The following is a 21644-nucleotide window of genomic DNA, read 5'->3' on the forward strand; positions in this document are numbered from 1 at the left end:
CAGTAGATGTTAAATATATTAAAATATAAATTAGATACACAATAAGTATACTTGACCAAAACGTTATTTTGCTGTACAAAAAGAATCAGACTCTGAAATATTGTACAATTAGCTTGTGAAGGAAATCAAAAATGCAGGTGTGCATAAATATAGGGATTGGGAATTCAATGTAATGGTTTTTAGTCATCTCCCAGAGTTCTTTCTCTGGGCGTAGCTGGTTCAGTTCATTACTGCTCCATTGGAAATGATTTGGTTGATCTTGTTGCTGAGGATGGCCTGATCCATCAGAACTGGTCATCATCTAGTATTGTTGTTGAAGTATATAATGATCTCCTGGTCCTGCTCATTTCACTCAGCATCAGTTCGTGTAAGTCTCTCCAGGCCTTTCTGAAATCATCCTGTTGGTCATTTCTTACAGAACAGTAATATTCCATAATATTCATATACCACAATTTATTCAGCCATTCTCCAACTGATGGACATCCATTCAGTTTCCAGTTTCTAGCCACTACAAAAAGGGCTGCCACAAACATTCGTGCACATACAGGTCCCTTTCCCTTCTTTATAATCTCTTTGGGATATAATCCCAGTAGTAACACTGCTGGATCAAAGGGTATGCACAGTTTGATAACTTTTTGAGCATAGTTCCAAACTACTCTCCAAAATGGTTGGATTCGTTCACAACTCCACCAACAATGCATCAATGTCCCAGTTTTCCCGCATCCCCTCCAACAATCATCATTATTTTTTCCTGTCATCTTAGCCAATCTGACAGGTGTGTAGTGGTATCTTAGAGTTGTCTTAATTTGCATTTCTCTGATTAATAATGACTTGGAGCATCTTTTCATATGACTAGAAATAGTTTCAATTTCTTCATCTGAGAATTGTCTGTTCATATCCTTTTACCATTTTTCAATTGGAGAATGGCTTGATTTTTTATAAATTAGAGTTGATTATATATTTTGGAAATGAGGCCTTTATCAGAACCTTTGACTATAAAAATATTTTCCCAACCAGTTTATTGCTTCCCTTCTAATCTTGTCTGCATTAGTTTTGTTTGTACAAAAACTTTTCAGTTTGGTATAATTGAAATTTTCTATTTTGTGATCAGTAATGATCTCTAGTTCTGCTTTGGTCATAAAGGCCTTCTCCTTCCACAGGTCTGAGAGGTAAACTATCCTATGTTCCTCTAATTTATTAATAATTTCATTCTTTATGCCTAGGTCATGAACCCATTTTGACCTTATCTTGGTGTACGGCGTTAAGTATGGATCAATGCCTAGTTTCTGCCATATTAGTTTCCAATTTTCCCAGCAATTTTTATCAAACAGTAAGTTCTTATCCCAAAAGCTGGGATCTTTGGGTTTGTCAAAGACTAGGTTGCTATATTTGTTGACTGTTTTATCCCTTGAACCTAATCTATTCCACTGATCAACTAATCTATTCCTTAGCCAATACCAAATAGTTTTGGTAACTGCTGCTCTATAATATAATTTTAGATCTGGTACAGCTAAGCCACCATCATTTGATTTTTTTTTCATTAATTCCCTTGAAATTCTTGACCTTTTGTTTTTCCATATGAACTTTGTTGTTATTTTTTCTAGGTCATTAAAATAGTTTTTTGGGAGTCTGATTGGTATAGCGCTAAATAAATAGATTAGTTTAGGTAATATTGTCATCTTTATTATATTTGCTCGCCCTATCCAAGAGCATTTAATATTTTTCCAATTGGTTAGATCAGACTTAATTTGTGTGAAAAGTGGTCTGTAATTTTGCTCATAAAGTTTCTGATTTTCCCTTGGCAGATAGATTCCTAAATATTTTATATTATCAGTAGTTACTTTAAATGGAATTTCTCTTTGTAACTCTGACTGTTGGATTTTGTTAGTGATATATAAGAATGCTGATGACTTATGTGGGTTTATTTTATAACCAGCAACTTTGCTAAAGTTGTGGATTATTTCTAATAACTTTTTAGCAGAATCTCTGGGGTTCTCTAAGTATACCATCATGTCATCGGCAAAGAGTGATAATTTGGCTTCCTCATTGCCTATTCTTATTCCTTTAATCTCTTTCTCAGCTCTTATTGCTATAGCTAGCGTTTCTAATACAATATTAAATAGTAACGGTGATAGTGGGCAACCTTGTTTCACTCCAGATCTTATTGGGAATGGTTGCAGTTTGTCTCCATTACATATGATGCTTACTGATGGTTTTAAATAGATGCTGCTGATTATTTTAAGGAAAAGTCCATTTATTCCTATACTCTCAAGTGTTTTTAATAGGAATGGATGTTGGATTTTATCAAATGCTTTTTCTGCATCTATTGAGATGATCATATGGTTTTTGTTAATTTGGTTATTAACATGGCCAATTATATTGATAGTTTTCCTAATATTGAACCAGCCCTGCATTCCTGGTATAAATCCTACTTGATCATAGTGTATTATCTTGGAGATGATTTTCTGTAGTCTTTTTGCTAATATCTTATTTAAGATTTTAGCATCAATATTCATTAGGGAGATTGGTCTATAATTTTCTTTCTCTGTTTTCAGCCTACCTGGTTTAGGTATCAGTACCATGTCTGTGTCATAGAAGGAATTTGGTAGGACTCCTTCATTCCCTATTTTATCAAATAATTTATATAGCATTGGGGCCAATTGTTCTTTAAATGTTTGGTAAAATTCACATGTAAATCCATCTGGTCCTGGGGATTTTTTCTTAGGGAGTTGTTTAATTGCCTGTTCTATTTCTTTTTCTGAAATGGGACTATTCAAGCAATTTACTTCCTCCTCTGTTAGTCTGGGAAGTCTATATTTTTGGAGGTAGTCATCCATTTCACTTAGGTTATCAAATTTATTGGCATAAAGTTGAGCAAAATAACTCCTTATTATTTCTCTAATTTCCTCTTCATTGGTGGAAAGTTCTCCCTTTTCATTTTTAAGACTACTAATTTCATTTTCCTCCCTCCTTTTTCTAATCAGATTTACCAAAGGCTTATCTATTTTATTGGCTTTTTCATAGAACCAACTCTTAGTTTTATTAATTAGTTCAATAGTTTTTTTACTTTCAATATTTTTAATTTCTCCTTTTAATTTTAGAATTTCCAATTTAGTATTTGATTGGGGGTTTTTAATTTGGTCTTTTTTTAGTTTTTTTAGTTGCAAGCCCAATTCATTAATCTTTTCTTTCTCTGTTTTATTCAAGTAAGCCTCTAAGGATATAAAATTCCCTCTTATTACCGCTTTGGCTGCATCCCACAAATTTTGGTATGATGTCTCATCATTGTCATTATCTTGAGTGAAATTATTAATTGTATCTATAATTTGCTGCTTCACCCAATCATTCTTTAAGATGAGATTGTTTAGTTTCCAATTACTTTTTGGTCTATTTCCCCCTAACTTTTTGTTGAATGTAGTTTTTATTGCATCATGATCTGAAAAGAAAGCATTTACTATTTCTGCTTTCTTGCATTTAATTTTGAGGTCTTTATGTCCTAATATATGGTCAATTTTTGAATAGGTTCCATGAACTGCTGAGAAGAAAGTATATTCCCTTCTATCTCCATTCAATTTTCTCCAAAGATCCAACATACCTAATTTTTCTAATATTCTATTTACTTCTTTAATTTCTTTCTTATTTGTTTTGTGGTTTGATTTGTCTAATTCTGAGAGTGCAAGGTTGAGATCTCCTACTATTACAGTTTTGTTGTCTATTTCTTCTTGCAACTCTCTTAACTTCTCCTTTAGGAAGTTGAGTGCCATACCACTTGGTGCATATATGTTTAATATTGATATTGCTTCGTTGTTTATGCTACCCTTTAGCAGGATGTAGTTTCCTTCCTTATCTCTTTTAATTAGATCAATTTTTACTTTTGCTTGATCTGAGATAAGGATGGCTACCCCTGCTTTTTTGACTTCACCTGAAGCATAATAGATTTTGCTCCAGCCTTTTACCTTTACTCTATATGTATCCCCCTGCTTTAAATGTGTTTCTTGTAAACAACATATTGTAGGGTTCTGACTTTTGATCCAGTCTGCTATCTGCCTCCTCTTTATGGGGGAGTTCATCCCATTCACATTTACGGTTAGAATTACTAAATCTGTATTTCCTGCCATCCTAATAACCCCAGATTGTGCTTTACTTATTCTTGCCTCCCCCAACCCTCTTTCCCCCTTTTAAACTTATGTACCCCTCTTGTATCACGATACTTATCCTCTTTATAATCCCTCCCTCCCCCCCTTTGAGTCTTTCCCCCTTCCTTCCCTTATTACTCTTTTTCTTTTCCCTTTTCCTCTCCCCCGTTTTTAATGAGGCGAGAGAGAATTTTCTCTAAAACAAATGTCAATTATTTTTTCTTTGAGCCAACTCTGATGAGAGTAAGATTCACACAATGTTCCTCCCCCTCTCTAAATTCCCTCAGATATGATAAGTTTCCTTAGCCTCTTTGTGGGATGTGGTTTCCCTCTTTTTATCCCTCCTTCCCACCTTATTCTGCCATCATCCCTTTTCCATATCTACTTCCCTTTTTTATGTTATATCAGTACAATCAAATTATACATGTATTCTTTTTGTATATCCACAACAGAAATACAATTCTCAAGAGTTATTTTTACCTTTTCTGCATCTCTTGAGTTCTATTCTTGGAGATCAAATTTTTTGTTTAGTTCTGGTTTTTTCTTCAGAAACAAATGGAATTCATTTGTTTCATTAAATGTCCATCTTCTTCCCTGGAAGAAAATGCTCAGCTTAGCTGGGTAGTTTATTCTTGGCTGCATCCCAAGTTCTTGTGCCTTTCGGAATATCATATTCCAGGCCCTTCTTTCCTTTAATGTAGAGGCAGCCAGATCTTGGGTGATCCTTATTGTGGCACCTCGGTATTTAAATGGTTTTTTTTTGGCTGCTTGTAAAATTTTTTCCTTAATCTGATAGTTCTGAAATTTTGCCACAATATTCCTTGGGGTTTTTATTTTAGGGTTTCTTTCAGAAGGTGTTCGATGAATTCTTTCAATGCCTATTTTACCTTCTGATTCTATTACATCTGGGCAGTTCTCTTTGATGATTTCTTGTAAAATAGTATCTAGGCTCTTTTTTTCATCATAGTTTTCAGAAAGTCCAATAATCCTCAGATTATCTCTCCTAGATCTATTTTCCAAGTCTGTCGTTTTTGCAAGTAGATAATTCATGGTTTTTTCCAGTTTGTCATTTTTTTGTTTTTGCTTGACTGATTCTTGCTGTCTCAATGAATCATTAGTTTCTATTTGTTCAGTTCTAATTTTTAAAGAATTATTTTCTTCATTAGCTTTTTTTACTTCTTTCTGTATATGTCCAATTGAGTTTTTGAATGTATTGTTTTGGTCTGTGGAATTTTTTTCCATTTCACTAATTTTTTTTTTTAGTGAATTATTTTCTTTTTCCAATTCACAGATCCTACTTTCTTGCGTGTTCTTTGTCTTTTCCAATTCACGGATCCTACTTTCTTGCGAGTTCTTTGTCTTTTCCAATTCACAAATCCTACTTTCTAGTGAATTCTTTATTTTTTCCAATTCACAATTCTTACTCCTGGGAATTTTTTAACTTTTCCAATTCGTATTTCAGGAAGTTGTTGCTCTCTTGTAAGGCTTCTCTTTCCTTTCCCCATTTATCTTCTAACTCTCTTTTGAGACTTTTAATGGTCTCTTCTATGAGAGCATCATGTAAAGGAGGACAGTCTGATGCATTTTTGCTGTTTGAGGTCTCTTCAGGTTTGCTGATCTGCTCTTTTTCTGCATAGAAGCTGTCCATGGTTCTTTTCATCTTTTTATTCATGTTTTAAAGCCTTTAGGGTATGTCTCCTAGGCAAGGGGGTTACCAGCTTCCTCTGCAGAGCAGGGAGAGATGTAAACCGATTTCCGGCTCCGAGGTATGGGAGTGCTCTGAATGAGAGTTTTCCCTTCCCCTAACAGGAAGTGGATTCAGCACTGGCCGAGCTATTGAAGTGCCGAGTTGGGCTGTGTGGGTTAGCGATTGCCCTCGGCTAGAGACTAAGGGGTGAAAGTGTCACTGCCCCAGGCCGGAGCCTCTTGTGGGGCTGTGGGTATTAGCAGCTGACTGCAGAACTCCGCAAATTCTGCCCCAGTGTCTCTGCTTCATACAAATCGGCCCTAGAAAAGCTCTATGGCCCCAAGCCGAGCTCCCCTCTGCGCAGATTGGAGGCTAACCCGGGCTGCGTCCTCCTGCCCCTGCAGGATCACAACTGCCCCAAGGAAAAGCCTTGTACTGCGGGTTGGGGCTGCGCACTTGTGCTGAGATCTGTGCTTTAACTTTCGGTTTGAGGCTCTCCTCGGTGAATTTTTTCCTAAAGTGTAGGTCTGATCATGTTACCCCATCCTATTTATTAAACTTTATTAGTTCTCTTTCATCTTTCGGGTGAAATTCAAAATCCTCTCTTTGTCATTCAGATCCCTTCATAACCCATTTTTTTCTTATATTTCTAGTCTTCGTATATTTTATTCCCATCAGATGACACTGTCCTAGCTATTCCATAAGCAAGACACTCTGTCTTAAAACTCTGGGCATTTTCTCTGGCTGTCTCCCATGTCAGAAACACCCCATTCTCATCTCTACCTCCTAGCTTTCTTGGCTTCCTTCAAGTCCCAGCTAAAATTCCATCTTTTACAGGAAGACTTTCCATTCTATTGCCATCTCTCTTTTAATTATTTCTGTTTATCTTATATTTATCCTTGTTTATTAATATTTATTTCTTGTTCTCTCCCCTATTAGATTCCTTGAGAGAAGGGACTGACGTTCTTTTCCTTATTTAATATACATGCATATAGTTGGCACTTAATAAATGTTTATTAACTGACTCCTGTTTCTATTACTTCACCCTTTATCAGTTTAGTCATTTCCTAATTTCTTTGTTTGACAATTCAACTTAGTGTGATTTAGTCAGAGTTTACATCCAAGTAACTGACTTTTGGGACTTATTTAGAAATTGTTTTCCAGAATGATTGAAATAATTCACGTCTCCACCTGCCATGTATTAGTATACTACTCTTTTTTTTTTTTTTTTTTTTTTTTGGTTTCCCACAGTACCTCTTACCTTTTCCAATTTTCTTTTGAATAATTTTTGCCAATTAAATGGGTATGAGGTCAAATCTTAGGATTATTCTTATTTTAAGTATTAGTGATTTGGAACATCTTTTCTAAAGCTTTTTGATAGCTTGGATTTGTTCCTTTAAAAACAGCCACTCCATACCCTTTGATTAAACAATAAATCAAATCCAAATCTTTTGGAGCTTGGCTTTTATTCTTAAAATATTTAGAACTGTTTCTAGATATTTAGACCTTTGTTAGAGAAACTTACTGCAAATATTTTTCAATAGTTAGCCATTTCTTTCTGATTTTGGCTTCATTTATTTTATTTGTTCAGTAGTTGTAAAATTTTTAGTAATCAAAAAAGAAGCACACACTTCATATTACCCTTTATGGCTTCATCTAGAGGCATTTTGCCTTTAATGTCCTCAGGATTTGAGGTCTCTTCTTCCCTGTCTCCATAATAGCTATCTATGGTCAGAGCTCTTTTTGCATTTTTGCTCATTTTTTAAAGGTTGAGGTTTGCTTCTAGGGCAAAGGGAAGATTTCCCCAAATTTCCTCTATAAAGAAACCAGGATTTTACACTGCCCTGAGGTTGGTGCTGCCATTTTCCTCCCTGTGCTGACTGGGTATGACCAAGTCCCTCTTTGTTATTCTGGGGTCCAGGAGCTCACTGTTTGCCTCCTGTAGTTGCATTGGATTTTTTTTAGCTAGTCTGCTGATTCACTGGCTTCTGAATCAGAACAGAATAGCCTATGCTGCTATATTTTGGGTAAGAGCCTCCCACTAGAATCCTGACATGTCAAGCCTTTCTATCCTGGTCCTCCCTGCACTGTGCCTATGCTGGACTGAGTCCCCCTTTGTCCCCCTCCCTAGTCCAATTGAGATAGACCTTTCCTGAAGTCCTTCCAAAATATCTTCTGCTGGAAATTTGTTACACCCCAAATGTTTGTGGGTTCTGTCATTCCAAAATCTGTTCAGAGGCTTGATCTGATGTTTAATCTAAGGAAACCCAGGAATAGCTCAGATAAAGACCTATCTACTTTCTGTCATCTTGGCTATATCCCCAGAAGGAGAAGCCTCAGTGATGTAAGATGAAGAGATAAGAATAATGGGGAGCTTTTGGTGAATGGTCTCAAAATTTTCAGTAAAGTATGAAGGTAATTCATCTCCTGGGGGGCTGGGGGAGCAGTGCTATAGGAAGTTTAAAGAAAAATGAGGAAGGTTGGAAATAAGAAATAGAATGTTAGCCTTGTTTCAGAGAGGGCTCAGTTGATATTAATAATAAATTTGGAATAAACCAATTAACATGATTTTATGATTTCTTCCTGATATGTTCAGCAAGATAAAAATAGTAATGAAGGAAGATGCTGCTGAAAGTAAGTAATCCATAACTTGGCAAGGTCACAACAATAGGACAAAGGGAGGGAATTGGTAGTGGAAATTAATGTAGAGTTGAGTTGCTCCACTAAGAAGAAAATAGAATGAGCACAGGGGTAATAAGGAGTGGAGAGAGCAGAGGTCATGGTGAAGACAAAGAATGGAGTTAGGATCTGTAACAAATAAGGAAAGTTGGAGCAATAAGAGGTTAGAAGATAAAGTAACTTTGGAGTTAATGAAAATGGAAGTGGGACACTTATGGGTGATGACACACCATCCTGTGTGTAGCTGAGGAGGAGTAAAGTAGTTTATGCAAAGAGATTGAAGAACTTGGACATTAGCAAATTTTGAAGGACTATCAGTATGCATTCAGTATGCATTTATGTATTATATATGTTTAATCTCTCTCACATGAGAATAGGAAATGGGGAGGAGAGAAAGACTGTGATTCAGGCACTGAATTCACTGATGGAAGAATGATAATGTCTTGGGGGTAATGTCTACATAACAGTGACTAGGATCTATATCAGTTGATAAATTTCTGTTGCATAAAACTTAAAGGAGGAGATGTTGCTTAGAGATAGAGACTGCAAGAGGATCTGGAAGTGAAAGTGGGAAGCCAGAAATATTTGGACTCAATGTGACTCCACTCTTAAAGATCATCATTCAAATCTTCATCTGTATCTCTTACTACCAAATTCCTCATCCTCATCCTCATCTTCATCCCCCTCTCACTCCAAAATTAAATCTAATTGCTTCAACTCCTTCTACTATGCCCTCTGGAATGCCTATTTCATGACCACAAACTTCTCTTCATCTTAAATATGTTCCTCTTCTATTCCTTCTATCTACTAATTAACTGGGTAACCCCGGTTTCCCCAATGACACGATTTCCCTGGCCACTTCTTCTACTTTTTGGTCATTTTATTCAATTCATTGGTTTGGGTGGGAAAGTTGGAATATTCTTTTCTTCCTATTGTTACTTCCAATTCTTCCCTTCCTTCATCACTAAATAATGTCTCTTTCTTTGAGGTTCATTCTATTCATATCCATCACCCAATCAAAATTCAAGTGGCTGCTGCTTATAAATCCCCAAGTAATTCATATTCCTTTTTCAATGAGTTCCATACCTGATTCACAGTTTTTCTTTCCTCCCCAATCCTTACCCTCATACTATGGAACTTAAACAAACATATTGATTCTCCCTCAAATATCACTCAGTTTTTCAACTTACCTCTCATTAGCCACTTGAGTCACACATGAGGATGGTCATATCTTTGCTCTTACCATCACCCATATATATACCATCTCATTCTTCAAGAATTCTGAAATCCCCATATCAGACTATGACCTACTGGCTTTTTCTCTCTCCCTCTTCCTTTTTTTTAACCACTGGATCAAGGGGTTAAAACGGGGACTGTTACCTCCATGAGAAATACTTGAGTCTATATGGAGTTGCCTTCAGCATGGGGATGAAGGAAATAGGAGAATGGAAAGCATATTCTAGCACCTAAATTTTCTTTATCATTCCCACTTTCCACAGTAACTTGTCCCTCCTCATCTCTCCAATAAGTTCCCCCCTCACCTTTTCAGGTGAGAATCTTGCTTCATAGTTCAAAAAAAAAAAAAAAAAAAAAAAACCCTAAGTTTTTTTTTTTTTGTTTTTTTTTTTTTTACTGTGAACTCTTTTCTTCTGTCTTCCTCATTTTTAAGGATTTCCCAATACTGAGGTGCCTTCTGTCACTCCTTCCTCTTTTATCATCATCTCACATTAAAAAGCCTTTACCAGGGCTAATCCCTGTACTTGATTAAGTGATCTCATTCCATCCTGTCTCCTTGCTATCATCCACCCTCTTTTACTTATTTTAATTTCTCCTTGTCTTATGGCTAATTTCTCATGGTCTACAAACATGCCTATGTTTCCCCAATCCTGAAAAACATATTCTCACTTGGTCCTTCCATTCTTTCTATTGTCCTATATCTCTTATGCCCTTTAATTAAAAAAAAAACCCATAACAGATGCCTCTACTTTTTCTCCTCTCACCCTTTTTTAAGAAACTCCAGCTTCTGACCTTATCATTCTACCAAAACTGTTCTCTCCAAAGTGATTTCTTAGTTGCTAAATTCAGTGGCCTTTTCTTAATCCTCATTCTCCTTAACTACTCTCTGTAGCCATAGAAATTGTTGATCACTTCTCTATTCTGACTTCTCTTTAGTTTTTCAGGACACTACTCCCTCATCTCTGGCCCTACTTTGTCTCTTTTGCTTAATGCTCATTTGCTTTTTAAAAAATTGTTTATTTTTAATATTCTTTTCTTTTAAAATTTTGAGTTCCAAATTCTTTTCCTTCCCCCCTTTGAGAAGGCAAACAAAATAATATCAATGATACATATGACATTATGCAAAATATATTTCTCTATTAGCCATATCACACAAAAAAATCCAAGAAAAATAAAGCAATAAAGTTATGATTCACTTTGTACTCAGGATTTGTCAGTTATCTCTTTGGAAGTGGATAGCATCTATCATATATCATTGTATTGATCAGACCCCAGTCTTTTTCTGAAACCATCCCCCTCATTATTTATCATAGTTCAATAGTGCTCCATCACAATCACAGTCCACAGCTTGTTGGGCTATTCTCTTATTGATAAGATCTCCTCAATTTTCAATTCTTTCCCACTATCAAAAGAGCTGTTACATATATTTTATATATTAAATTTCTTTTCTTTTCCTTTGATCTCTTTGGGGTACAGACCTAGTAGTGGAATCATTGAACTAAAGGGCATACACAGTTTTATAGGTGTTTGAACATCATTTGAAATTGTTTTTTTAAAATGATTGGAACATTTCACAACTATACCAACTGCTTATTAATCTACCTATTTTCTCTTATTTCCTCCAATATTTGCCATTTCTGAGACATGTGAGGTGGCAACTCAGAGTTGTTTTAATTTGTATTTCTCAAATGATTTAGATGATTTAGAACACTTTTCATATAACTAACAATTTTGATTTCTTCTTTTGAGTATTGCCTGTTCATATCTTTTTGACCATTTGATTACACTTGAGAGTGACTCTTATTTTTATGAATTTCATTCAGTTCCCTATATATTTGAGAAATGAGACCTCTGTCAGAAAATTTTCCCCTAAATTTTTTTGATGTTGCTTCATTGTCCATTTTACCTTTTAGTAAAACATGGTTTCCTTGATTTTCTCTTTTAATTAGGCATATTTTTGCTTTTGTTTTGTCTGAGATCATGATTCTTGCTACCCTTGCTTCTTTTGCTTCAGCAGAAAGAAACATAACAGATTCTGCTCCAGCCGCTTATGTTAACTCTGTGAGTATCTTTCTGTTTCAAGTGTGAGTCTTGTAAATAACCTATTATTGGGTTCTCTTTTCTAATCTTTTCTACTATCCATTTCCATTTTATGGATGAGTTCATTCTATTCACATTCAGTTATGATTACTGCTATTATTCATCCTGTTTTTTTCTATTTATCCTTTTCCCTTTTTCTCCTATTTTTTCTTAAAAGTGTTTTGCTTCTATCACTACTTCCCTAAATCCACTTTCCTTTTATCACCTCCTGTCCCCAATCTCTTATCCTGTTTTTTTCCTGGGCAAGATAGATATCTATACCTGAGTGTGTATACACACACACACACACACACACACACACACACACGCATATATTCTTTGCTCTTTGAATCAATTCCCATGAAAGTGAGATTCAAGCATTTTGCCTGTCATCCTTATATCCATTTTTCTCTCCACTATAAAAGCTCTTCCTTGAATACAGCTTTTATTTGAGGAAACTTTCCCCATCCTACTTCTCCCTTACTTCTACTTGTGCAATTTTCTTTCTCCTCTCTTCACTTTTTTTTAGAGATTATCCCAACATAATCTACTCATACTTCTGCTCTCTATGTAGATTCCTTCTATTTGCTCTAATAATGATAAAATTCTTAAGATTAATAATAATTAATAAGTTATATATTTCTATGTAGGAATGCAAATAGTTTAATTTTATTTAGTCCTTATGGCTATTCATTCATATTTACCCTTTGATGCTTTTCTTAAGTCTTCTGGTTAAATGTTAGATTTTCTATCCAGTTCTAGTTATTTCTTCAGGAATACTTGAAAATTCTCTGTTTCATTCATTTTTCCCCCAGAGGATTATATTTTGTTTGGTTGGATAGGTTATTTTTGTTTGTAATCCTAGTTCACTTGCCTTCTAGAATATCACATTATAAGCCCTCTGTTCCTTTATCCTGGAAGCTGATAAATTTTGTTTGATACTGACTGTGGCTCCACAATATGTGAATAATGTTCTCCAGAATGGTTGGATCCATTCACAACTCCACCAACATGCATTAGTGTCTTAATTTTCCATGTCCTCTGCAACATTTATCATTTTCCTTTTTTTGTCTTATTAACCAATCTTATGGATATGAGGTAGTATCTCAATTGTTTTAATATACATTTCTCTAATCAAAAGTGATTTAGAGCACTTCTTCATATGGATAGCTTTGATTTCTTCATCTGAAAACTGCCTGCTCATATCTTTTGACCATTGGGAAACAGTCTTGGAAAATGATTTGTATTCTCATAAGTTTGACTCAGTTCTCTAAATATTTGAAAAAATGAATAGAGACACTTGCTGTAAAATTGTTTCCCAACTTTCTGATTTCCTTCAAATTTTGGTTGCATTGCTTTTATTTGAACAAAAGCTTTTAAATATGATCAAAATATCTATTATAAATTTCCTAATCTCTCTTTTGTTTGGTCATGAATTCTTTCTTTTCCCATAGATCTCCCACCCTTACATCTTGACTTATGGTGTTACCCTAGATCTATTGAAGACCTTAGCTAAAAAAGGCCAAGATCTCCCATTTCATCCATGGCCATCTTCAGTCATCTTGATCTATATCTTGCCACTGGACCCAGACGGTTCTGGAAGGGAAAGTGAGGCAGGTGACTTTGCACACCCCTCCCTCACTGAAATCCAATTCACTTGCATGTCATGGCATCCCCTCCCTGATGTCATGGTCCTCTTTGAGAATGAAGGACCACCATAAATCATGTACTTATTTTAAAGCGTGTAGTGATCTAGCTGCTAGAGGCTGCCTGTTTTTCCAGGGCTATGCTAAAGCATGTGGCAGGGACCTGACCTGAAGCTGACAACTGCCTGTTTGCTTAGGTACTTTTAGGACTGGTATTTATCTCTTTGCTCATTACCCTTACTGAATACTGAGGCACGTGGGCATTCCTGGTGTTGTCATTTGCCTGCTTCACCCCTGGGGCTCAGAATCTACCACTGATTTGCTCACAATCTAGGAATCATATTGGATTCCTCACTATTTCTTATCCCTCTATATCCAATCTATTGCCAACATCTGTTGATTTCACTTTTACAATCTCTCTTGTCTATGTCCCCTTCTCTCCTCTGACATTGCTATCATCATCTCTTTCCTGTTTTATTGCAATATATGTGCTGGAGGGGTGTACCCACCTTAAGTCTCTTCCCATTCCAGTCCTCCTCCATTCAGCCATTAAAATGATTTTCCTAAAATACAGATCTGTTCATGTCAGTCCCCTACTCAGTAAACTCCAATGGTTTCTTCCTATTGCCTCTAGAGAAAAAATACAGTGCTCTGTTTTATATTCAAAATCCTTCCTAACCTAACCCCTTCCTAACTTTTTGACCTTCTTATATCTTATTATTTGAAATATTATTTCACAAACCTACTTCTTCCACAAACAAAACACTCCATCTCTCAAATCTGGACATTTTCTCTGACTGCACCCTATGCCTGGTATGCTCTCATTCCTTCACTCCAATTGGATTCCTTTAAGTTCCAATTAAAATTGCACATTTTACAAGAAGCCCTTTCTAAACAATCTTAATTCTAGTGCCTTCTCTTGTTAATTATCTTATATGTATCCTGTATATAGTTTGTTTTGTATATATTTGCTTGCACGTTGTCTCCCCCATTAGACTGTAAGTTCCTTGAGGGCAGGAACAGTCTTTTCCCTCTTTTTGTATACACAACACAGTGCAGTATTTGGCATACAGTAGGTATAGGTATTACATGCCTGTTGATTGATTGATTCCCCCGCCATGAATAAACAGTCTAGAGAAAGAAGAAAAATTATAACCAGTATTATAAAGGAAGGGAGTGAGAAAAGCAGTGTATTTAAGAGGGAATCGTGTTTCAGTAAGGTCCAGAAGATAAAATGGGTGAGAAAGAAAGAGGAAAATATAATGTTAATATAAAATAGACATTTCAGACATGACTAAAAGAGTAGGCAGAATTAGAGTCAGGGCATTTAGTACTAGAGTAAGATTGAAGTGATTAGGCATCAAAAAGTGGTAAGTCAAGTATAAGAAATGGGGTTTGTGCAGCCATGGATCTCATGAGAGTCATTGGGACAGGGCAGTTACGTGTATGTGTATAAGCATTAAGTGATGGAACTAGGCAGAATATCAGAGTTGGGGAGAACTTAGCTGAAGAAGGCATGGAATTCAACTGTTCTTAGCTCTGGAAAATAATTCTTTGGTAGTTTGAATGATATGGTAATGTAAAAGTAATGTAATTTAGAAAGTATTGTCATTTTCATTATATTGGTATAGCCTACCCAGTAGCAATGAATACTTACCCAATTTTTTAGGCTTTAAAAGCTATTTCTAAGGCATTTATATAGTATCAATATATATCAAGACATTCTGAATGTCTTGATAGACTCTCAAATAGTTGATACGTTCTTTAATTATTTTGACTGGAATATATATCTCTTTCTAGTTCTTCCTGCTGGGTTTTAATATACAACTTTTTGGCTGATGACTTGTGTGGATTTATTTTTTATCCTGCAGCTTTACTTAAATTATTAATTGTTTCAATTGATTTTGGAGCTCTTTATCTAGATCATCGTACCATGTCCAGAAAGTGATAGTTTTGTTTAATTCATTTCATGTGCTTATTGCTTTGATTTTTTTTCATATTGCTATAGCTAGAATTTCTTGAACCATATCATAGACATCCTTGATTTATCCAATATTTTATTGCAAAGGCACCAATACTATTCTTAGAAATAATTTTCAAGTATCTTTTTAACTAGTTACAGAAGAACCATTATATCAATTGGTTATGCTATCTTGTAGGATGATTGTTCATTATAGCTAATCTTGCTTTATACTTTTTCGTAATGATCATAGTATCTCACAGCTTCTGAATTTTGTCATTACCATCTACTGTACCAGTAAGCCCTTTATAAATAATAATTAAAACTTATAATTTAAATGTATTATTATATACTAATCAAACAATCAGTATTTATTAAGCACCTACTGCATGCCAAATACTCTACAAGAAGCTGAGAGTACAAAGATCAAAACAAGAGTCTCTGCCCTGAAGGATCCAGCATTCTAACATGGGAGAAAACACACACACACACACACACACACATACATATATTATATATATATATATATACATACATATATTTTTCTATATAAGATATACATGTGTGTATAATATATATACACATTTATGTGTTTATATATTATATATATGTATACATATATATATATATATAAAATCTCACATACAAATATATATGTGTGTGTATGTAAAATCTTACATACAAAGCCAATATAAAATAAACTTGATGGAAAAAGTATTAGTACCTGAGGGTACCAGGAAAGGCCTAATTAAGTAGTCCTTGAGCTGAAACTTAAAGGAAGCCAGGAATTATAAGACATAGGGGATGACAAGGAAGAATATTCCAGGCATGAGGCAAAGCCAGTGCAAAGGTACAGCAACAAGGTGGAGCTTCCACTTACCTGAGAGGGAGAGATCCTGGATTTTGGTATGGACCCCATTCCTTAATAACTGTGTAATTTGAGAAAAGTCATAACATCTCTAAGCTTCATTCTCCCTATTTGTAAAATGGATAATAATACCTGCCCTCTCTATAAGCATCATTAAAAGGATGAAATGAGATGATATTAAAAAAAAAAGCTTTGAAAAACTGTCAAGTGCTATACAAAGGTAGAGTATTATTTTTATATACTCTGGTTATGAGAACTATTCATAATATTCTAGGTACAATTTTTTATTATTCCTAATGTTAGAGTCTTATTTGTTTTCTATTGTAGGCTTCTTCTAACATAAGACTTTGAGCTTTATTGTATTTCTGCCAGGAGTTAAACAGATGGTTTCTTTACCCATACTCATCATCCACAGTTTCTTCCTGGTCTGTATTCCATCCTGGGCCTGATCTCTTTTAGGCTATAGCCCTTTTCATGATTACCTTGGCATTCTTTCAAGCTGAGCTTTCTAATTTTAGACACAAAACATTAGAGGCCCAGACCTCAGATGTGCATTGAAATATGCACAGTCTAGTTACTAAACCATTTCTAAAAGTCATAATAAAAAGAAGCATTTGCTCAAAGATACTTGGAAAATCCACCATAGCTTCCTTTAAGCTCTCTTAAAATTAGATTTTAGGGAGACAAAATGCATTTTATTTTCAATATGTTCAGTCTTTATTACAAATCCATTAGTTTTTTGTTACATAATATCTTAAGCTCAATGCTTATTTTAATTGCTATATAGTACAAAATATTGTTTTTTTTTTAATTCACATGATTCTAGTACTACAAGAGTCCTTGAAAAATCCTCCAAAAGAAGACTAGATTTTTTTAAGATGATGAATTTTATCTAAGCTTTTTTCAGCACCATTATGCCATTTTTTATGCCCTAAGATTGCAACAAACATGATAAGATTTAGTGAGGATTAAGTAATTATTTTGTGAGTCTGATTAATGTACAGGTTATAGTATAAAATATTATTCAGTGTCATTTCACAATCATATCAAAAATACATAGTTTGTGCTTTTTTATCCTTTTATCTCTTCATTTTTTTCCATGTTTCTGCTGCTTCCCATACCGATAATGAACTCCTTCTCTATAGTCATATGTTGCAGTAATTTCTCCTTTCCTTTGAAGCTTAACTCAGGTTCCATCTCCTAATGAAATCTTCTCTTAACTGTCCTTGCCCTATTCCTTCAAAACTGGGAGTGATATCTCCCTGAAATTTCTTATCAAATAGTACATAGTCCACTATAAATTTGTGTACCTGTCTTCTCCATCCTTACTGCATCCCTCCCATTATTAGATATAAGATTTCTGAGAGCAGCCTGCGTTGATCCTTTTTGCATTCCTAAGCAACTAACCCCATGACAGTCACATGGTAGTGTTTACTAATAGTTTGTGAAAAGGATGCACATGCCTAGATCTTGGTGAGTGACTAAGAACACATCTGGAGGACCTTGTTATTCTTCATATTACAGTTGCATTAGAGTGATGCGAAACAAACATGGGGATTTTTGGTGTTTAGTGAGTCACTAAGCTTCCTTCAGAGTAAAGCAAAGTTCTCACAAGCTACATGAAGCTTTTTCTGGTGTCACTTGTAGGAGGCATTATCCTAAAGAGTGGGGTGTAGAGAGTGTGTTCAGAAAAGACTATTACCTTGCTGGGAGAGTGAGACTCAAACTTTATCCATAAACTATTCCTTCCCCCTTCACTATAAAAGCTTTCTTATATGCCTCTTTTCTGTGTAGAAATTTTCCTCTTTCTACCTCTGTCTTTGCCCTTCTCTAATGCTTTCTTTTCTCACCATTTCACTTTTTTTTGGAGATCATCACATCATAATGAATTCACACTTATGCCTTTTTTCTATGTAGACTCCCAAGTGCCATAATAACAACAAAGTTCTTAGTTACATGTAACATTTTCTCATATAGGAATATAAACAGTTAACTTAATTGAGTCTCTTATGGTTACTCTTTTATGTTTACCTTTTAAAACTTCTCTTGAGTCTCATGTTTGAATATCAAATTTTCTATTCAACTCTAGCCTTTTCATCAGGAATGCTTAAAAGTCTTCTATAACATTAAATATCTATTTTTTTTCTCTGAAGGATTTTTCTCAGTTTTGCTGGAAGATTATTCTTGTTTGTAATCCTAGCTGCTTCGCCCTCAGGAATATCATATTCCAAGTCCTCCACTCCTTTAACATGGGAGCTGCTAAATTTTGTGGGGTTGTGACTATGGCTCCACAATATTTGAATTGTTTCTTTGTGGATACTAGCAGTATTTTTTTCTTTTCACCTGGGAGTTCTGGAATTTAGCTATAATATTCCTGGAAATTTTCATTTTAAGATCTCTTTCAGGAGGTGAATTATCAGTTGATGCTTTGAATTTTTATTTTATGCCCTGGATCTATGCTATGAGGGCAGTTTTCCTTCATAGTTTCTTGAAAAATGATGCCTATCTTCTTTTTACCATGGCTTTATCTATGGGCAGCCAGATACATAATAGGTATATATGCACATGAATGTACATACACAATACACAGTACTAAATGACCACAGTAATTTTTGATAAGTTCAAAGATGCAAGCTTGAGGGTTAAGAACTCAACATTTAGCAAAAGTTTTTCTGAAAATTGAAAAGCAGTTTGGCTGAAACTAGACATAGCTCAACTCACATCACAAACCAAAATAAAGTCAAAATGGATAAATGATTTAGACATATCTGTCAGATCTATAGTTAAGGAAAGAATACATGACCAAATAAGAAATAGAGAGGATCATGGGAAATAAAATAGATAATTTAGATTACATAAAATTCAAAAGCTTTTGCACATAAAAAAACTAGTGTAACCAATATTAGAAGGAAAAGTAGAAACTGGGGGAAAATGTTTATAACAAGTTACTGTGATAACTGCTATGATAAAAGTCTCATTTTTCAAATATTTAGAAAACTTAACCATATATATATATCTATATATATATATGTATATATAAGCATTCTTGTTATAAATGGTCAAAGAAGATAAGCAAGAAGTTTTCAGCAAAAATCAGAGATATCAATAGTCATATAAAATGCTCTAAATCATTATTGATTGGTGAAATACAAATTAAAACAATACTGAGATACTATATCACACCTATCAGGTTGACTAATATAAAAGAAAAAAATAAATGCTGGAGGAGATTTGGGAAAAATAGGACACCAATGCACTGTTGGTAGAATTGTGAACTACTCCATTCTGAAGAACAATTTGGAACTAAACCCAAAGGTCTATAAAACTGTATACCCACTGACCCAGCAATATCATCACTAGGTCTGTATCCCAAAAAGATCAAAGAAAAGGAGAAAAGATTTATTTGTACAAAAATATTTATGTCAGCTTTTTTTTTCTAGTAGCCAAGAATAGGAAATTGAAGGGATGGTCATCAATTAGGAAATGGCTGAACAAGTTGTGGTTTGTGATTGTGATGGAATACTGTTGTGTTCCAAGAAACACTGAGAAGAATGGTTTCAGAAAATCCTGAGAAGTCTTATATGAATTGAATCAAAATGAGGTAACCAGAACTTACAGAATATTTTATACAGAAACAGCAATACTATAAGAATGATCATTTGTAAAAGAAATAGCTGAGGGGGCAGCTAGATGATGCAGTAGGTATAATTCTGGTCTTGAAGTAAGTAGAACTTATTGAGTTCAAATCTGGTCTCAAATGCCTAACAGTAGCTGTGTGATCCTGGCCACTTAATTCCAATTACTTCTCCAAAAAAAAAAAGAAAGAAAGAAAGAAAAGAAAGATTTATCTTATGTGATCAAGAGAGATCATTCTCTCTTAATCACGTCAAATAAATCTTTCTTTTTTTTTTCCTTCTGAAAGATCCTTGATGGAAAAACAAATTCTCCAAAAAGAACTGATGACCTGAATGCAGATTGAAGCACACTTTTTAAAACTTATTTTTTTAGTCTTTTCTTTTACAACATGGCTAATATGAAACTATATTTTGCTTGACTTCATCTGTATAATTGATACATATTGCTTGATTTCTAAAGAGGAGAAGAAGGTAGAAGGAAGAGAATTTGGACCTCAGAATTTTGAAAAATGATTGTTGAAAAAGTTTACACATAATTGAAAAATATTAACAAAGTAAAAATAAATTTAAAAGAAGCACCTGGCTTAAAGCAAATGAGAGAGGCTAAAGCATTAGAAATGGGATCTATGTCTGTAACTTTGGAAATCAGTTGGTACTAGAATTTTGATAATGGACTTGGTATCTCTCAATGGAGGCAGATAAGTGCCTCTGGGATTCTTCTGATATACACAGGTTTATCCAGTGATCAAACCTGTTCTGGATTTTAGGAACTGTTTGCTTGTTCACAGAATGAGACTTTTAGGAAATATTCTCCTGCCTTATCCCATCCTCTTACTGGTAGGGGAAAATGCAGCTAGGTGGAGTTTGACCTTAGTGACTTACAGTCAAGAAAACCTGTATTTGAATTTATCCCTTAGACACTAGCTGTGTGACTCTGAACAGGATATTTAACTTCTCTGGGCCTCAGTTTCCACATCTGTGAAGTGAGAAGGCTAGATTCCATATCCTCTCAAGCTCCTGTTCTCTCTAATCTTTAGCCCTATGACCTTGCCCACTTAAACAGAGTGAGGTTGCAAAGCTCTACCTATGGGCACATATTCTCTTTCAGCTAAAACGAAAAATGAGCCTATTTCCACTTCACCTCCCACTCCCCATTTGTAATCTCTAACTCCCAGCATTGTTGACTAGTGAGTAAAACTGATAATTCTTATTTAAAAAATACTATTATTTCACTTTTATTGAACGTCTTGGCCAAAATAAGATTGAAAGCTGAGGCAGCTGAACCAGTAATCCAGGTCAAAACCCCAGCATTTCTAGCCTGTTACCTGCGTCATTGCCCCAGATTTCTACTTTATTTTGACTGAAGGGACCTGAGGGTTTTAGGAGGCTTGATCCTACTCCTTCTTTCAAGTAGCTGACATTATAAGTATTAAATAATACATGGGCCCCAAGTCAAGAAAGCATCTGAGCACCTTCATTCAAAGGTGACATTCCAGATGGAATGAGTGTGTCATTTAATGATTTCTTGGTGCTATTTTTGGACCTTCTGAAAGGAATGATAGAGTATTCAGGGGAAAGGCGGGGTGAAATGGTGACAAGAGAAAAGCAGGAGTCTTTTTTACCCTCTTTATGCTGCTGTTGCCAGTCTTGTTAACCCTTACTAGGATGGTGGAGGAAGCCAGAAGAAACTGAAGAAACAATTCATCTCTGAACACATT

General features: G+C 34.9%; 1 protein-coding gene across 1 annotated transcript in view; it reads left to right on the plus strand.

The window, feature by feature from the left end:
* LOC100919523 (24-hydroxycholesterol 7-alpha-hydroxylase) overlaps positions 1-21644 on the plus strand; it is a 137111-nt gene that overhangs the window by 67238 nt on the left and 48229 nt on the right. The window lies entirely within an intron of this gene.

This window comes from Sarcophilus harrisii, chromosome 4 (assembly GCF_902635505.1).
Source record: "Sarcophilus harrisii chromosome 4, mSarHar1.11, whole genome shotgun sequence".
Classification (NCBI taxonomy): domain Eukaryota; kingdom Metazoa; phylum Chordata; class Mammalia; order Dasyuromorphia; family Dasyuridae; genus Sarcophilus; species Sarcophilus harrisii.